This window comes from Labeo rohita, unplaced genomic scaffold (genome assembly GCF_022985175.1).
Source record: "Labeo rohita strain BAU-BD-2019 unplaced genomic scaffold, IGBB_LRoh.1.0 scaffold_1413, whole genome shotgun sequence".
Lineage (NCBI taxonomy): Eukaryota > Metazoa > Chordata > Actinopteri > Cypriniformes > Cyprinidae > Labeo > Labeo rohita.
The window spans coordinates 1-20,169 of record NW_026127575.1 but is presented as its reverse complement, the minus strand read 5'-3'; the positions used below and the strand labels follow the sequence as shown (position 1 = coordinate 20,169).

Below are 20,169 nucleotides of genomic sequence, written 5' to 3'. Positions count from 1 at the left end.
AGTTGTAATGTGAAAAGAGTACTTATTCCCAGGAGTTAGGGATTGGAAAATCACAGGGCCAGATTTTGTTGTCTCTTGCTGAATGTTTCTTCCATTCTGACAGCAGACTACATGAAACTTCTCTTCACAGCCAAATGCATCCCAAATAAGAGTAACTGATGTGGCGCCCACATTTTCAACCTTGAAATTTTTAGGTGGGTCTCGCCCTGCAAAGAAAAGAATAGAAATATTTCTTTATGCTGTTACTTTCTATTTCAGTCCATTTTAATGACACACTCCATATTTCTTGTATGATTTCATGGATAGACTGAAAGACAATTACTGGTGCATCCAGTCACATCAACTCCCATTTTGTGGTCTCTATTGTCTGATATCGAAACCAGACTGAAGGTGTACTCAGTCCCAAGTCAAAGACCTTCCACCTCTATGGCTCTAACATTTGAGATAGTAAAGGTCTTTGAGGTTGTGAGACTAAAGTACTTAATCCCAAATGTATGTATGCTGTCTGGGCTATTCCAAGCAAGAGTATTAGAACTAGTCCCAATAAACTGCACAATTCTAGCAACAGTGCTAATAACAGTTTTCACTGCCTGTCAGAGCATAAGAAATGTTTTTTGTTTTGTTTTGTTTTTGAATAATGATGAAGGAATTATGCACAACAAGGCCAGGAATACGAATAAAAACTGTACGTTTTGATTAGAATGTATTAAAATTGAATCAGTCCTTGGACTTTGGAAATTCACATTTATAAAGAAGTATAGTAAAGATAAATGTTGTGGATAAGTATTTTCCAACATCTATACCATATAGCATATTTAATTAAAGGCAGCGGTTATTTGCACTAAGTACAAATAGCAATTAGATTCTATTTACACTAAGTGTAAATAGCATCAATTGATATTTGCACTATCACCATTTACACTCCACTCCGTATCATGCTTTGCCTTATTAACTCCTAAACCCATAAGCTTAACCTTAAGTAGCTTGTAACCAGTGTTGGGGAGTAACTAGTTACATGTAACGGAATTACATAATTTAATTACAAAATAAATGTAATTGTAATTAGTTACAGTTACTGAAAAAAAAATTTTAATTAAATTAGTTACTTTTGAAAATGTTAATGATTACAAAGGGGGTTACATCTGTTTTTTTGTTTTTTCACACACACCCACATACAGATTTAATTGACTTCTTTCATAAATTGCATTGACTGCTCTAAAATGAGACACCAATGTTTCAGGAGTTTAGGACACAGAATAGGACACATGCTTATTCTTAACGGTTTTATTTTCTATTTGGGTTTATGCATATACTTTATTTTTTAAGATTAATTGTTTTTTTCCAAGTCATTGTTAGATTCCAGTGTTTCCTGTAATAACCATGCAAACATTTGATTTCAAAACCAGTATCATAGCTATTAAACTATTTCTTGTTATGATTTTAAATCTGTATTTAACCTCAGAGTGATCTCAAAGTTAATAAGAGATGTTAAGTCTGAATTTGTGGTAGCTGTGCTTTAAATTAAATTATTACACGGCTCTGTGGAATGCTTGATTCTGGTTGGTAATTCATGTTATTCCCTGATAACAACTGGTAAAAGCTCATAACACAGACTCATCCGGGCAACTTAAGTTAAGTTTTATTTGTGGAAGCCTTGCATTTGGTTAGCTAATAAAAAATTAAAAACTCAATTCAATATTATGTGTACAGTTTCTTGATTCAGTCATCCTGGTATCATGGACTTGCTCTATTGTTTTATACAAATGCAGTTGCTGCCATTTTGTTTTGTACACCGTAATGGATTATAAGATAACTAACAAACTACTATTGTAAGTACTAGTACTTAATTATTTATGTGGTAAAATATGTAATAAAAGTGGTATGAATGAACTTGCTGCTTGCTAGCAGCTGCTTTCTTAATGGAAGCTTTGCGTTCAAATATTTCAACTCAGATCATGTCTAATTATTTACTTTTGTGGCAAGCAGCTGTGCAATAAGCGGGATAATGTACATCCAGTCAGTTGTTATCGCAAAAGAAAAAGCATATTATCCCTTACTTATTATAATCTTAATTCAAGTGATAAAGGATTTTGTAAGTGTGACAGTAATCAGTGTTGAGTGCAACTGTAAGGTTAACTCTGCCTGGTTTAAATGTTTCAAAATGAATGACAGTTGAAAATATTAGAAATTTAGAAAAGTAATCAAAAAGTAATCAAATGTAATAAGTTACATTACTTTTAAAAAGTAATTGAAAAGTTACACTACTCATGACATTTTAAATAGAGTAACTTGTAATCTGTAACCTATATTACATTTAAAAAGTAACTTTCCCAACACTGCTTGTAACACATCTTGATAGCATTAGTGTTTGTTGAGATCTGATTCATCCATGATATTACCGAACTTATGAATACCTTAAGTCTGAACTTTTCCGGACAGGTGACTAATTGAGTTGACCAATGAAATCGGCCGCAAGGCAAGGTTTGCACTTAACTTGTTTGGAAAACCGAATTGTTCTGACATGGTAAAAATTTGTAGAGGTGGCGAAACGGGTGGGCCATTCCACCGAATGGGTGCCATTTGCTTACAAAACTCTTCCAAAAACTCATTATTTAAGACTGAACCTAATAATACACATATTTAACTATTAAAAATCTTTATTGGTCCATCTCAGGTAACTTTATTTAATTTTTTACACAATTTTAAAGTGGAAGATGGATGAATTTTTCTCAGTCCTGTTACCAAAACTCTTATGTCTTTTAAAAAGTATGTTTAAAAATATGTCAACAAATTCCTTCATTTTCCCCTCAGACAGGTGTTTATTTTAAAGAAACTGTTGGATTCATGGTCAAAAAATAATATTTATCATTAAAAAAAAAAAAAAAAAAAAAAAAAAAAAAAAAAAAAAAATCACTATTTATCTACACAAGGTGTATTTTTCTAAAGTATACAAACCCATTTTTTTTTATATTTTAAAGGTGACTCAAACCTAAAGCTTATCAATTTTCTGTGATGCAATTTATTAAACAATGGTATAAATGATGGACCAAATTAAATTAAAAAAAGTGGTATCCATTATAAAAGTATCCATTATATTAAGTATATAGTTTTGACTACACATGTGAGGTGTTAATGCTCGCACTGATATAGTGAAGTGTGTTTAACACTGACTAGTAACCTCACTGCTAAAAAAGGCCAAATCATGTTTCTATCATCCGTCACTCAGGTCATATTGACCCAAAAACTATTTTTAAAGATTTTTTAAAAATCAGCCGTTGATCGTTTTGGGTCGAGACTCAGACTTTTCGTACACTTGGGCCAGGAATACACAAAAAAAAGTGGATTCGAGTAGCTTAAGGGGGTGTAAACGAAAAGGTACCTAAAGTGTCCCTCGCGGGACAGTTCCGAAAAATCGGAATGAGTCGATTCGAGGATTTTATGTGGGTTTAATAAAAGAATTTAAAAAATGCCCCCGCAGGTCATTTTGACCTGCCCACAGGAATGAATGGGATTTTCACCAAAACGAAGGTCTAAAACCGCAGAATGCCCCCAATGCAGAGAAAACCTCTCCTACACACGCACACAGACACACACAAACACACACACACACACACACACACACACACGGCACACACAGTCCCATAGAAGTACATTATAACTTCTAACACTCCTAACTTCTAACACTGTTGTCTACTTCCTAATTCACATTGGTGTATAGTAAAGCCTAAAATAAATAAATAAGTATACTGTAAAACTGTTATGTAATAATATATTGTAAGCAGTATTGGGGGGTTGAATTTCTAAGAAAATATCTGAGTTACTTTTTCAAATAAGTAACGCCAGTTACTTTTTTTCCCCATTTATTGATTGACAAGTCTCCTGTTGGGAAATTGGGAGTAAACATGATGTTACTGTATTCTAGACTAAATGTGAACATGCATTAATTCATCTCACTCACAAAAAACAGATTCAGAATAAAAACAGTGAAATGCAAACTCAGAATATGATGCATCTACTGTAGTCTACGTTTTCGCTGTGTTCACCCCTCATCACATCACAGCTGTTTCCTCCAGCGAAAATGAAGCACATTAACGTATACTTTATAAAACTATCCTGTTACCATTTTCATTTGAAAATTTAACTTTCAATTGTTTCTAGTGCATGTGGCAAACAGGTTTGCATACTTCAGCTAAGGAAAGAGGCTTGTACTAGAAATGCAAACAGTAAAATTTTGTTTTTGTACAGTAAACGTGTGTGTGTGAGATCAGAAAGACTTGTATTTGGCTTATTCAGTAATCAAATGTTATACCTATCTATACAATACAGTGGAATATTGCAATAAGTATAGTATACCACCCCTATTAGTCAAACATTTTTTATTTTATTTATTTTTATTTTTATTTATATTTTTTTGTTATTATACCCTCATTGGGGGCTGAGCCCCCTAAAATGAAAATCCTAGAATTGCCCGTTGAACATTATAACAATTTGCTTTATTTACCGGCTTTATTTATAAATGTAATAATTTTGTGCTTATTTGTGTTTAACCTAAACTACAAGTAGCGTTAATGTAGACTTACATACCAGTAGCCTATCTAAACATGATTTTATAATTTTATGCTATATTGACCTACCTCATTACCCTCCACTATAATGAGCAGCAATAAACTACATTTTGGTATTTTATAATGCCTAGTCATACTTCTGTGGATATTTTGGCAAAAGTAACTCAAATGTAACTTAAAAGTAGTGTAACGCATTACAATTCAGAGAAAGTAATATTGTAATGTAACTAATTACTTACTAAAAGACAGTAACTAGTAACATATAATGTATTACATTTTGGAAGTAACTTGCCCAACAGTGGTAGACAAACACTGCATATGTGTGTGTTTTCTCTGAAAGGTAGATACTGTACATTTCCTCTAGCCCACCATTACATTTGCACCCCCTTCTGACCAATTTAAATTAATAAAATAATTAAATAAATAAATAAAATAAATAAATTTAATTGAATTTACTAATTTAAATTAACCAAGATATGTATATTACAGTGCAGAAACCCTACAAGAGGCCCTTCCAAATAGAGAACAGCGGTGAGGTATGTCTTAACACACACACACACACACACACACACACACACACATATATATATACACATCTTAACATAATACATTTATGAGAAATATTCAAAAATACATTTTTCTTTAATATTCTGCAATGAAGGAACTCCCAGTAATCGGACACATGACAGAAGCTGTGAAATGGCTCCATTCCAACAGACATCTGCTCAGGGGGCCAGTGGAAGAACCTCTTTTCTTTATAATGGATGAAGAGAATAAGGAAAAAGCCCTCAACAATCTCCTGGAACAATCAGAAACTTTCAGAATGTCCTTCAAATTTCATTTTGTGTTCAGGGATGATGTGGAGTTATTTATGCAGGATTGTCATGGCAAAATAGGCCTAATAGTGTACTGTTCACTTGAAAAACTTCAATTTAATTTAATTAATTTAAATTTGTCCCTCTAGCTCTCCCTATTCTAATTCTATTCTTTAAAAAAAAAAAACTTGACCCTTTAAGACTTGCACTCTTAAAAAGATTGCCCTATTCATTTTATATTCTCTATATATTAACAAACAAACAACTTTGCTACATGTACTGCTTAAGGCTAACTGAGACTTGTCATAGCACTTACATATTGCTCTTTTGTTGATTTTGATTGCTTCCATTGTCCTCATTTGTAAGTTGCTTTGGATAAAAGCATCTAATAATATGATCATTTTTGTATTATCTTCATTTCATTATTGTATACATTTTGATTGTTTCTTTTAAAATTATGCTGCTGTTTGTGTGTGTAGGTGTTTAGATTTTTATTTAAATGTTTTAGTTTTCATATAGAAAACTGCATGATGCACATGTTCTTGGCTTTGGAGTAAATGTTTATTTTGAATCTTGTGATTAAAGTATATTTTATACAAAATGCCCTTAAGTTTCAAGCATTATTTTTAATATCATGAACAGGAAATAACTTGCATAATATGAAACGAATAACTATATACAATTATATTACACAAGATTAATGTTTTAAATGTTCAATGTACCATGATGTATCGTTATAACATGCATACTTAAAGACTGACGTTTCTTGCGAAATAATAGCAAATTACACTCCGTCCCTCACTTCCGGTTCTGTGGCTGCGGTTCTGAAACTGCTGGTGCTGCGGGTCTGTAGTTGGATATCTCAGAAAAACCCCTCAGTTTTTAAACTTTTCAAAACTTTAAAACATTCTGGCCTTTAAAACTTTACAACATTTTCAAAAGTTTGTCTCACCAAACCATTTTTTCTAGATGAAATTTGTGTAAACAAATACATCCCTAATATCAGTACAATAACCTTATCAGTAAAAGATCACATACACATACAGTAAACAGCCAGAGACCAAAGTCCAGATGATTTACTTACTTGGTTCCTGATATCCACATCCAGCCTGCTCCTTCTGAAACCACATAAATGTAAAGCATTTAAAATTATGTATATGGAGAACTGAATAAGCAGATTTAATTATCTGTTCTCTCTACTCCAGCCCTTTTCAACAATATAAACAAATGACAACCATTTTCTTTGAGAAACTCTTAAAGGCATCCACCATAAAACTGGATTTAATATTTTTTTTATGATAGACCATTTTGTTTACAGTTACCATATCTGTTTATAGTATAGTTTATAGCAATCCAAAGGCTTAAATTTATAGAGCCATTTATCCCAGGTTTTACTATACCGTGGTCCTAATTCCGAATTTTGTAATAAATCTACTCACTTTTTGTCCAGTTCTGTCTGTCTGTTCCTCTATATCGCTGGGTTTGTACACTTTCAATTTGATTTGCTGATCGTCAATGGTAATAACGTGTTCTGCCTTTGAGAGCACACCATCTCGGACTTGAACACAAATGAGCAGGTTTTGTCAGATACATCACAATACATTAAAACAAAGACAAAACAACAGTAATTTTATATAATTTTGTGTGATATTAACGAATGTGACCATTCAAATGATTAACAATGATATGACATAGGCCTACAAGCTCAAAGTTCTTCAAGTAGGGTAAACTATGTTCTGACACTTTGCTTTTTATACCACACAGTTATTTAGAAATAATAATAATAATTTAATGTAATATTTCTTTCAACAGTCTGCAAAGGTAATTATGACTAATAATAATTTACAAAAAGCTTATACTTTCCACACAGTTCATAAATACAATAATTGCATTTGTTTCAATTGTATACGTCAGGTACAGTTGAAACACTCATTCATAATGCATTAAAGCAGCCTTACCAATAGCAACCACCTACAGAAAATGTTAAAATGCTGACATGATGACACAAAAAATCATAATTTTCTTTTCTGAATTTCATTTCTGCTCTTGTTTCCTTTAAATAAACCTAGCGTTGCATACTAAATATTGTTGCTTCTGTGACAAATTGCATGCTGTTTCTAGATTCTTCTATGCTGGTGGCTGTCCAGCCGAGTTGGAGTGGACCTCCTGTCAGACAACATCCCTAAGGCACTATGAACTATATGACCAGTAAGTAAAACTTAAAAATTTTACCACTGTTCAAAAGTTTGTATACAATTTTTTTTATATTTTTGAAAAAAGTCACCACTACTGGATTTATTTGACAAATGCAGTAAAAACAGAAATATTGTAAAATATTATCACAATTTAGAATAGCTGTTTTCTATGTGAATATATGCTAAAATGTAATTTATCGCTGTGATCAAAGCTGATTTTTCAGCAGCATTACTCCAGTCTTCAGTGTCACTTGATCCTTCAGAAATCATTCTAATATACTGTTTTACTGGTCAAGAACCATTTCTGATTATTGTCAAATTTGAAAACGGTTTTTGCTGCTTAACATGTTTATGGAAACAATGCCATTCAAACATTTGTGGTAAGATTTAAAAAAAAAAAGAGAGAGAGAGAGAGAGAGAGAGAGAGAGAGAGAGAGAGAGAGAGAGAGAGAGAGAGAGAGAGAGAGAGAGAGAGAGAGAGAGAGAGAGAGAGAGAGAGAGAGAGAGAGAGAGAGAGAGAGAGAGAGAGAAATTAATACTTTTGTTAATCAAGAGTGTATTAAATTTATCAGAAGTAACAGTGAGGACACTTATAATGTTGGAAAATATTTCTATTTACTAAATAGTTTAATACATTTAATAAATGCTGTTAATTGAACTTTCTATTCATCAAAGAATCCTGAAAAAGTTTCACCATTTCCACGAAAAATGTTAAGAGGCAAAAACTGTTTTCATCTGTTTTAATATTAATAGCTTCTTGAGTTGCAAATCAGCATACCAAAATGATTTCTGAAAGATCATGTGACACTTAAGACCGGAGTAATGATGCTGAAATGTAGAGCCTCATAATTAATCGTTAAAAGATCACAATCTCGATTTAAACACCCATGCGATCCCATTTTTAAATGACGATTCGCCCGTGTCTATTAAAACTTTGAAAAAGTCTTAATGGAACATTCAAATCTGCAGAGAGCGAACATTTACCATGCTTCAGTAAGAAACAGCTTCACAAACAGTCTGTTCAACTACACAAGATTATTTCTGTCTTAAAGTCATTCATGTTATCACATAAATACTGGGATGAAAGTTTATAGTTCGGATATAAACACTGATGTTTATGGTAGCGATCAAAATAGAGCAAAACCCCTTTTTAAAGTAACTGGCACTTTGAACAATCTTTGTGTCGATTGCATAGTTTTGCCACTAGACGGAGAAAAGTGACTGTTAAAAAATCTATTTGTCACTGAATCATTCAATGAAGAGATTCATTCAAAACGCTGATTTATCTAGTAATGTTACAAGTGAAGTAGATATGCGCGAGTCACTGAATCATTCATTCAAACCACTTATTCATAACTTTAACATTATGAATATTAAAGAGAGAATCGTGATTCTCAGTTTATCCAGGATCGTGCAGCTCTGCTGAAAAGCTTTGATCACAGAAATAAATTACATTTTACTATATATTAAAATACACATTAGTTCTTTTAATTTGTAATGTTTTGCAATATTACTATTTTCTCTGTATTCTTGATTTAGACTTAGTGAGCAGAAGTCCCACACACATAACAGAAACAATGGAGGAGGAGAAGGGGAGGTGGAGGGATGCCGGAAGAACGGAGGCTGGGACGGTGCAATAAGAGCTGCTTATATAGGCTTGTAATGATGATTGACAGGACTGAATGATTAGGCTCCTCCCGAACCTACGTTTAGAACTTCATTTCACGCGTTCGCCTGCCCATCCAGTCACAATGGGCAATGGTAAACAAACTTGGCTTGTTGTCCTTAATGGAGGCTCGAACCCGAGGCTCGGCTTGAGCGCAGAGTTCGGACCCCCAAAAAGTGCTTACAAGGGACAGCAAGCCGGGAAATCAACTGAGGGTAGTTTCTGTGATACGAGTAGAGAAAACCTTTATTGATTCTATCTCTCCCCCCCAAGAATGTGCAGAATACGTTTCCCTGTTGCCGGATTGGGGCAGTATAAGGCAGTTGAAGGGCTAACAAACGAGATCGCTCCTGTAGGAGAGGGGTGGAAAAGCACTGCTGCGGCAGTGACGTAAAGAAACATTTTCATTAGAGGAGAAATCTCTGCTCTTGCAAAACTGGAAGAAAATTAATATATGAAGATTAGTCAGGGCGCTGCAAGGGTGCTGTGCAGAATCACTGCTGCGGCAGTGAGAAGTGGAATTTAACATGACATTAGCTGCAAGGGAAGTGGGAGAGATTATTGCTGTGGAGGCGAGAAAGAGTTTTAATATACCTGCTCTTAGACCGGTGGAGGAAATCACTGCTGCGGCAGTGAGAAATGGAGGTTAGTATGACGTCTGCTGCAAGAAAGGTGGGGATGTCATCGCTGCAGAGGTAAGAAATAGTGATTTAGAATGGAAACTCCTCCAAGACCAGTGGAAGAAATACTGACCTCTACACATCTGCTGAGACCGGTGGAAGAATTCACTGCTGCGGCAGTGAGCAATAGAGTTTGATGTGACGACTGCTGAGGCCAGTGGGAGAATTCACTGCTGCGGCAGTGAGAAATAGGAGTTGGTATGATGTCTGCTGCAAGGAGGTGGGAGACGTCGTTGCCGAGGAGGGGAGTAATAGAGTTTGGTATTGTATCTTCTCTGGGAATGGTGGAAGAAATCACTGCTGCGGCAGTGACAATTAGCGCTTAGTATGGTGACTGTCTGCTGCAAGAGCGGTAAAAAGAAATCACTGCTGTGACAGTGATTTCAGGTCAAATCAAGTGCCCCCCCCTACATTTTAACAGAGCTTTAAACTATAGAAATTGCCTGAAGTGGATTGCGGGATTGATAGTAAAGAATTAATGATGCCAATTTGTCAAGGAGATGAATTAATGATGCCAATTTGTCAAGGAGATGAATTCGAGTTCTGCTGCAAGTCAACTGAAGCAAAAAATAGTGAATATTCAGTGAGGACTGATCAGTGAGGACTCAATTGCATGTGATGACTATGCAGAGTTTAACCAAGTTTAGTTTAGCTATGAGCAGCTCTACTGTAGACAGTAAAAGCAAGTGCTGTCATAAATCGCTGATGTGGGAGTAAAATTGTAAATTTTGTAGGGGGGAAATTCACTGCTGTGGCAATGAAGTAATAAGTGATTTGTTAGGGTAAATCACTGCAGTGTCACTAAGAGATAACAGAGCTGATTTGACAATGGTGGGAAATGTCACTGCTGCAGCAGAGACATACTGAAGAATGTCTGGAAGACAGACCCAATGAGAGGCGTACAGTTTCCTGAAAGAAATTTCAAGGTGGATGGCTCACTATGCTGTTGAAATCATTTTAAGTTTAAGTACGACTTTAGAAAGCTCAGCTGGTCAGCAAAGCAACAATGAAAAGACAGGGCTTCTCTGAGCATAAGCTATTTTCACGAATATATGACTCAACCTGAAGGTCAGAAGCGGGTAATCATCCGCGCTCAGTCAATTTCTCTTTCCTTCGCTGTCTGTTTGGGCTTGTTAGGAATAAATCTACGCAGCCTCTGTAGAAATCAGCATGGTACACATTATCATTAACTTATGTATAGGCGTAGAACAAGAAGAGCATGAACTTACAGAAAAAGGAAAAAACATGTGAATGTAGCAGTTGCTGCGGTTTTTGCAAACCTCTGCGGTTGGTTCATCAATAACGTGGTATTGCGATGATTGCAACAGCCCAATGGGAATCTTGTGGTTGCTGAGAAATGGCAAATGTGAATCCAGATGACGGAGTAGAAATGTTTTGAATGTATTAAAAGGAGAACGGTGTATGGGTTATTAATTAATAGCAGGGCACTGCTGACCAGAGTTTAGTTTATCTGTATTAGTTCAGCAGAACTTGATCTGCATTTGTTGGGACAATAGATTACGGTCAACTCCATTGAATTGTCCCAATGGAAGGAAATGCTTAGGAGGCCATTCTTTGACCACAGGGTAGTGGACACAAGAAGCCCGGGGAGAAATCACTGCTGAAGGCAGACAAGTAACAAAGTGTAATCATGAACCTGCTGTAAAACAGAGTAATAAATGTAATGCGCTAATAAAACAAGTGAGACATCAAGTATTAATGATACAAGCCACTTAAAGTACTCTACTTCATAAGTCAAAGTGTGCAGCATCAAGGCACATGGCTGACTTTTAGTTAGCCTGAACTGAGCGGACCATCTTCAGAAACATGGAAAAGAAGATGGTTTAAACACGACAGAGAACTGTGGTAGCGCCGCAATTGAGACAGTCACATGCAAATATTCATACAGTGGTTTAGTAAAATTGTTAAATATCTTGCTGTGGGCTTGACACTAAAATGTAAGTTCGCAACTTAGTTTGAAGAAATCTGCCAGAAAAGGCAGCCATGAGGAATAATCGCTTTGAAACGGAAGCATCAGATGACCTGCTAAATTGGATTTGCGTACATGAAGTAAGCTTGGAGCCTTTTGTTTTCACAATGCACAGGTTAAAGAACCATATTGATGGCTGAAACCATACCATACTCGGACCACCTCCAAGATGGGCTTGGTTTACAAAGTTCTGCAATATTTTTAGTGCTGACATATGGGCCGAATCCAGTGGGACATGTTAGAAAAGGATAGAAAACACCCGGAAAGGCAGAGGTTCCACGGCAGCAGTATGGGTTGGGGCTGCTATGTGAGAGGCTGTAAAGTTCTTTGCGGAGGCAGCCTCACGCTAGGATACCTGTGAAAGAAAGGTTGTAGAAAGAGAGGAAATGGGTATGCAAAGCAGCAGCCAGAGCGGTTCTTTTGTGGAGGCAGCCTCACGCTAATTCACTTCTGGAAGAAAGGTTCTGGGAAGAGAAGGGAGATATATACCAAGGAGAAGCCGGAGCGGTTCCTTGTTGCGGAGGCAGCCTCACGCTAGGGCACCTGTGGAAGAAAGGTTGTAAAAGGAAAAGAAATAGGTATGCAAAGCAGCAGCCAGAGCGGTTCTTTTGCGGAGGCAGCCTCACGCTAATTCAGTTCTGGAAGAAAGGTTCTGGGAAGAAAAGAGAGATATATACCAAGGAGAAGGCAGAGCAGTTCCTGTTGCGGAGGCAGCCTCACGCTAGGACACTTCTGGAAGAAAGGTTCTAGGAAGAAAAGAGAGAGAAATATACCAAGAAGCAGCCAGAGCGATTCCTTGTTGTGGAGACAGTCTAACGCTAGGGGCCACCTTGGAGACATCTAAGGAATAAAATGGAGACGAGCGAACATGGGTGTGTTTTGGGTGAAGCAAGGTAAAATGTGAATTATCACTTTAATTGATGGGGATCTGAAAAGGCATGATAATGGGTAGTCAGGATAAACGATATTAAAATCTCAATTAGTGAAATGCACCCAGTAAATTTGATTTAGATCAAAGTTTACAAAAACGCCATGTACATGAATGTAAACGGTAAACCTAGTATTCTGTGTGCACTGTTTTGGATTATAACTTCACAAAACACAAAATATATGGTATAATAATCGCAATTTTAAAGTGGTTCATCTCAAATCAAAGGAGCCTATTCACAATATAAAGCGATGTATAGAATTTAAGCAATGTTTGTAGAGTTGGTGACGCGCTATTTGACTAAAGCGGAGATTTCCGGGATCCGGTTAGGCCGCGATGAAGATTCAAAGTTAAAAGCATAATTTGAAAAACAACAGTAATCCGACCAGGGGGAGCTCGATCTATGAAGCAGTGAGTGGGGATTATATGTGGGTACCAATCGTACGCTGTTTAACAGCTGGAGCGCGTTGGATTGGATTGTTCTGATTGACGTGTCTACCATTACCGTATGCTGTAGAATAGGAGCGCGCGACACTGAGCTATTACACACTAACGATTAGAGCTGAAGATCTTTGCCCGAACCCGATGAAACCCGACGGGTTCGGTCGGGCTCGGGCTTAATTTATATCATTTTACACGGGCTCGGGCCGGCTCGGGCTTGCGCTCCGGCTTGCCCGGTAAATTAACGGTCGTGTGATGCGTTTCGATTAGCGCTAGAAAGATGCGAAAATGGATACTGAGGAGGTGAAACGGAGGCTTGCCTCTGGTGATTACGTTTTAGCACAATTAGCCAGATCAGAACTATGCATCCCGGGCAGTCGCAGCAGCAGTAAAAGTGTGTTCAGTAGTGATGGGTCGTTCTTGAACGATTCGTTCATTTTGAACGAATCTTTAATGTGACTCGGGACGAACGAGTCGCCTCGGGGAGTGATTCGTTCAGTCGCGCATGCGCAACATCCTATTAGGTTCTGTACTGGAATTAGTTCACCTGTTTTAGAGTCGTTCGTTCACCTTATGGGGCTGTCACGTGATGAACGAACGACTCAAACCCGAAGACTCAAAAGATGAACTAATCAATTCTCTTTCCGGCTCAGGCTGCATAGGTTAACATTACGGGGCTGTCACGTGATGAACGAACGACTCAAACCCGAAGACTCGAGAGATGAACTAATCAATTCTCTTTCCGGCTCAGGCTGCATAGGTTAACATTACGGGGATGTCACGTGATGAACGAACGACTCAAACCCGAAGACTCAAAAGATGAACTAATCAATTCTCTTTCCGGCTCAGGCTGCATAGGTTAACATTACGGGGATGTCACGTGATGAACGAACGACTCAAACCCGAGGACTCGAGAGATGAACTAATCAATTCTCTTTCCGGCTCAGACTGCGTTGGTTAGCTAATTGGGCTGTCACGTGATGAACGAACAACTCAAACCCGAAAACTTGTCAGATAAGAGGCGAGGTGAGCGAATCATAGACTAAAGACCCAGGTAAACAATAAATGAATCTTTTCTGTTTCTTATAGCATTATAGTTTTGTTTTGTTTGTAGTGTGATCAACATTTGTGTAAGCAGTAGATGTGTTAGGGAGGTAAAACGTAACATTTTAATTATATTTTGCTAAAATGAACGAAATGAACGAAATGACTCGAAAAAAGATTCGTTCATTTTGCTGAACGAGACTCAAAGGACCGAGTCGGTAAAATGATCCGAACTTCCCATCACTAGTGTTCAGTGCTGCTGGACGCACCATCAGTGAGCGCAAGACCGCGCTGTCTTAATTTTGTTATTGCCAAAAACCCATCTTAATTTAGAACTTATCTTAACTTAATTTGTTAAGAAAGAGTCTTTTTATTGGCGCATTGGCCTATTTATAGGCGAAGTGTACGCCTATTTAGAGTGCTAAGAGACGACTTATATTTATTTGTTCCAACTTCCAAGTGGTCTATAGCCTACGTTAACCATTAATAAATAATGTTAAAACATGTATAAATGACTCATTCTTGAAAAAAGGCAAAAGAGCTGTGTGCTTGCGCACATTTGAATAATGTCTGGCTGTAAACGGGTTCGGGCTTTTAAAAAGCTGCCAATCAAAATGTACTTGTCGGGCTCGGGCACTGTCGGGCCTAACTTTTAAGGCCCGATTACAGCCCTACTAACGATGTGTAAGTTATGCGATAAGATTATACATTTAGGAAAACCGCTTAAGAATGAGATCATTATAAACCCTTTCGGGATGTAAAGTGAAATCGCTCGGTGAGTGGGCCGGAAGGAGCGACGGATAAGGTAAACAGAGCTGAATTTCTGATTGTTTTCGTGGGAAATGAATGTTTGATGCGACGAGCGTGCCTCAAACATTCAGCTGTAAGCGTTCCTAATTTAACAGCGGTAGATTTTACGGATGAAAGCGGTTTAGCTGTAATTTGGATAACGTTAGGAACTGTAGCGGCTGTAGTGCGCAGATGCCGAGCTTACCATACCCGGGCGGGAGAAGCGCGTTTGGCGTTTGATGGAGGCGGCTGGGCAAATCTGCGGGACATCGTTGACGAGCTGTATTACCCTTGTTAAAGCTAAAACTGGAGCCGGGTTAAGCGTGACTTCGCAGAGCATTGTTAGTTGGAGAAGTGCGGGAGTGGTCGCAAACAGGGCGGGGCCGTATGCCGGAAGAACGGAGGGTGGGACGGTGCAATGAGAGCTGCTTATATAGGCTTGTAATGATGATTGACAGGACTGAATGATTAGGCTCCTCCCGAACCTACGTTTAGAACTTCATTTAATTAGATGGATTTGTGGCCCAAGATGCTGGGATAGGCTTTAGCCCCCACAACCCTACAGAGGATAAGTGGTTTGGAGAGTGAATAGATGGATGGATGAACTTCCAAAATAGCACTGGGTTGCTTTGATTTTTACTTTTATTTCTCTTCTTACTGCGGCAAAATACCTTTTCGTTAGCTTTTGTCCTTTTGCATCATCACAACTGTGCTAAAACTATGAAAATTAAAAAACTAATGAAGTGTATTTTTTTTTTTTTTTTTTTTTTTTGGTTACAGGATCCTATCAACCATTGATCAGAAGTACTGTGAAAGCGGGAATTCTTTGAGCCACCAGTGGCAGTTTCCACACAATGGAAAAAGGGCATATGAATGTTGGGAAATTACCCTGCTGTATTACACACTATTTACTGTATTATACACTAGGGATAGACATTTTTGTGAATTTTTCATTTCAAGTACTGATAGGTATTTATTTTGACAGTCTGGACGGCATGTTGTCCTAACACTAACCAGTCAGAGCTTAGTCACCACCCATGCTGCCATAACCAGTCAAAAAAAAATAAAAAAAATCATCAAGTACTTGGAATTGACAGCAGTGATCGATGATTGCATTGACTTTAAGAAAATGATTACTGTGAAGTCTGAGTACTCTAGTACTCATGCACATGCCTATTTAACATGTACTCACACAGTATCGAGGTGTATGTACTGATGTATGATGTATGTACTGCATTGATGTATACTGTAAATGCAATAAACATTTTATTTTATGAACAATCCTATTAAAGAAAATATATAGTATGATAAATGTGAGGATCTGGTCTGATCTGACTGTCTGGTCTGATCTGGAAGAAATGGGGCCACAAAGAACCTATTCTTTAGTGGTTCTTCGAAGAACCTTTAAAAAGGGTTCTTTGTAGTACCAGAAAAGGTTTTTTATGGCCCCAAGTAAAACGCTGGTTCTTCAAAGAAACTTTCACAAAATGGTTCTTCAGGGAGCCAAAAAAGGTTTTTCTGTAGCATCACTGCGAAACACCCTTTTTGGTTCTTCCTGGCACCTTTTTTTTTTAAGAGTGTAGTGTTTAGCGCCCTTATTTATCAAGCTTCTCAAAGTGCCATTTTAGTCTTAACAGATGAGAATTAATTAAATTTACTGGTACTTTGAAACTGATCAAATTTCTTAAAGCTAAGAATCACTCTTACTCTCCCAGTTATTTAAGACAGTTCAAGAGCCTTTTATAACGTTCCCGCTTTTCGCTACTAATTCAGCAAGAAGTAGCACTTCTTTCTCCCGCCAGTTCGGTTTTCTTTTGGAATCCATGGTGGCTGATCGTATCATAAAATCTAGGCTAAGCCAGCTCAATTCACAGCACACCGGTTTAAAATATTGTGTGTTTAGCACTTACTGTCAAGTGATCTGAACTGAATCGTAGCAGAGTTGCTCCTGTCATTACATTGCACGATGCAGTCTCCTCCCTGAGATTTCTTCTTACTCTGAAAGTAAATCTGAAGTTTATTTTTCACACTTTTAGCGTATTCAGGCCTCCAATCTCCCTCTACAATGATAGGATAAAGATAGTCCTCCATCGTGGTTCTTTTGTTCAAAGAGGAAATGACTTGTGAGTCAGTGGCTTACTATGTACTAGTTCATCCTGCTTATTTTCACTTTCATTTCTTCGTTTGAGTCCACTTTCAGAAAAAAAAAAACAGCCTATCCATGAAATTATAATGCTTTTAAGTTAGCTTGAGAAAGCCAATTTACTGAAATGTTATTTAAACTTGTTATTAGTGGTGCTTGCCAAAGGCATCACTATTATTAACTCACATTAGTGATGGGTCGTTCTTGAACGATTCGTTCATTTTGAACGAATCTTTAATGTGACTCGGGACGAACGAGTCGCCTCGGGGAGTGATTCGTTCAGTCGCGCATGCGCAACATCCTATTAGGTTCTGTACTGGAATTAGTTCACCTGTTTTAGAGTCGTTCGTTCACCTTATGGGGCTGTCACGTGATGAACGAACGACTCAAACCCGAAGACTCAAAAGATGAACTAATCAATTCTCTTTCCGGCTCAGGCTGCATAGGTTAACATTACGGGGATGTCACGTGATGAACGAACGACTCAAACCCGAGGACTCGAGAGATGAACTAATCAATTCTCTTTCCGGCTCAGGCTGCATAGGTTAACATTACGGGGATGTCACGTGATGAACGAACGACTCAAACCCGAAGACTCAAAAGATGAACTAATCAATTCTCTTTCCGGCTCAGGCTGCATAGGTTAACATTACGGGGATGTCACGTGATGAACGAACGACTCAAACCCGAGGACTCAAGAGATGAACTAATCAATTCTCTTTCCGGCTCAGACTGCGTTGGTTAGCTAATTGGGCTGTCACGTGATGAACGAACGACTCAAACCCGAAAACTTGTCAGATAAGAGGCGAGGTGAGCGAATCATAGACTAAAGACCCAGGTAAACAATGAATGAATCTTTTCTGTTTCTTATAGCATTATAGTTTTGTGATCAATGTTTGTGTAAGCAGTAGATGTGTTAGGGAGGTAAAACGTAACATTTTAATTATATTTTGCTAAAATGAACGTAATGAACGAAATGACTCGAAAAAAGATTCGTTCATTTTGCTGAACGAGACTCAAAGGACCGAGTCGGTAAAATGATCCGAACTTCCCATCACTAACTCACATACTTATTTTTCTTTCTTACAAACTTTCTGTGCTGCACCATTTGTCACAGGCCCTAAAAGAGGCAACAAATTGTGTGGCTTATTGAGGAGAGGTGTGCCATTACTTTTATAAGCGATCAGGTGTACAATGTTCACACAGCAAGCAAAAAAATCTGCTGAAAAATCCCACAGATTTAACATTGCACCCAACTGCAATAGCTCCAAGCTAAAGTTTCTCCATAGATATACTATGGTAAGAGAAGATCCATGAAACAGCATCTCAGCACGTTTTTCCTACTATGGTATCTTGCATAGGAATTTTACACTGAAAATAACTCTGCATCACAATGTCACAGAGACATGTGAGTGGGCTCATTTTACACAGGCAACCAATCAGTCTCTCAAGATCATTGTGAAGCTGTCAAGCCACGCCCTAGCAACTGCCATTATAAAAGGCCCAGATGGATATCTTTGGATCACAGTGTTATAGAGACATGGGGGTGGGCTCGTTTGACTCAGAGCAGCAAACATCCAATCACAAATCACCTGTGCCCATTCCTAGCCACGCCCTAGCAACCACTAATGAGCACCCTAGCAACCCAAACCCAAATAGGCATCTTAAAGTACTCCTATTATGCCATTTTAAAGGTTGCTAATATTGTTGTATAAGACTCCTAAAACAGGTTTATATGTATGCACGGTCAAAAAACACTTCAGTTTTCTCCAAAAATTAAAAAAAAATAAATTTTACCATTTTATTTATATGATTCGTACACGACTCGTGCGAAGCAGTTCGAATAATCAGTCTTTCTAAACCCCTCCTTTCCGCGAGTCCTCACTGCTGTGATTGGTCAGATGGCGCAGTCCTTTATGATTGGTCTACCGCGTACAGCGTGTCGGAGAATGAAACGCCCATAGCCACAACTGAATGACAGCCCTAGATACTTGTCAACACGTAGAAAAGATGGCATCGATTTTACCATACCAATTCGAGCCAGAGTCTGACGATGAAACGGCTAAAGTGGCTGATCGACAAGTTAGCACGGACTACTATGGAAAGTGCTCACAATTTGCTTATGTAAGCGAACCAGGCACACCTTTGTGTTTTAAATTTCAACACAGTATGATGCATTAAGGCGGCTTTCACACCGAATGCGGAAAGCGCTGCGCTGGCCACTGGGTTCAGTGCAGCCCTTCAGAGCACAGCGGCAAAAGTTTAACTCATTTGAACTTTGAGCGCGGCGTTCGCGCCCTGCGCGCTCCGCTGCGCGTGCGCTTTGAACGAGGCAGAAACAATCAATTGAAATGAATGGGTTTCATAGCGCAGAGCTTTCCGCATTCGGCGTGAAAGCCGCTCCGTCCAAGTATATAAAACTCCAGACCGGAGATCTCCAAAATGGGGCGGGAACTCCAAAAGTGGGCAGAACCTCCAAAATGGGGCTGGGTCTCGTCGCGCAAAGACTTTTCCCGCTGGCTCTGGCTTCAGCCTATTGTTATTGACTTACATTTCAAAACTAAACTTCAAAAAGTAACTAAAACGGTCCAATTTTCTGGTGAGGTCTGGTTGGGGAGTTACAAAACGGCCCGACGATCTCATATTGCATAATCTTATTAACTGTTTATCTGCCACGCTATTCAGCGCCAATCCCGCCGTGCAGTCAATTTCAGTGGTTAAGGTTAGGGTAAGGTGTGGGGTAGGTTTTGGTTTTAGCGTTTGTGTAGCATAGTGTAGGAGGTTATCAACACTGCCACTGACACAACCAATAATATCTTTGGAATTAGCTGTGGGTCGGAGTTTGCGCTTAAGTAGATTGACAAGCCGTCGTCGTGTGGCGGAAGCAATTGAAACAAATGTGTTTCATAGCAC

The 20,169-nt window shown here is 38.1% G+C and overlaps 2 long non-coding RNA genes across 2 annotated transcripts; one reads left to right on the top strand and one right to left on the bottom strand.

Annotated features, from left to right (window-relative positions):
- Positions 1–84: 84 nt before the first annotated feature.
- On the bottom strand, positions 85–17,200 carry LOC127158246 (uncharacterized). Its single transcript, XR_007826101.1, has 4 exons — positions 17,024–17,200; positions 6,820–6,938; positions 6,465–6,498; positions 85–206 (listed from the first exon to the last, which is right to left on the bottom strand). It is a non-coding gene; the product is annotated as an uncharacterized LOC127158246 (long non-coding RNA).
- Positions 13,885–17,858, top strand: LOC127158247 (uncharacterized). Its single transcript, XR_007826102.1, has 2 exons — positions 13,885–14,040; positions 17,703–17,858. It is a non-coding gene; the product is annotated as an uncharacterized LOC127158247 (long non-coding RNA).
- Positions 17,859–20,169: the final 2,311 nt, after the last annotated feature.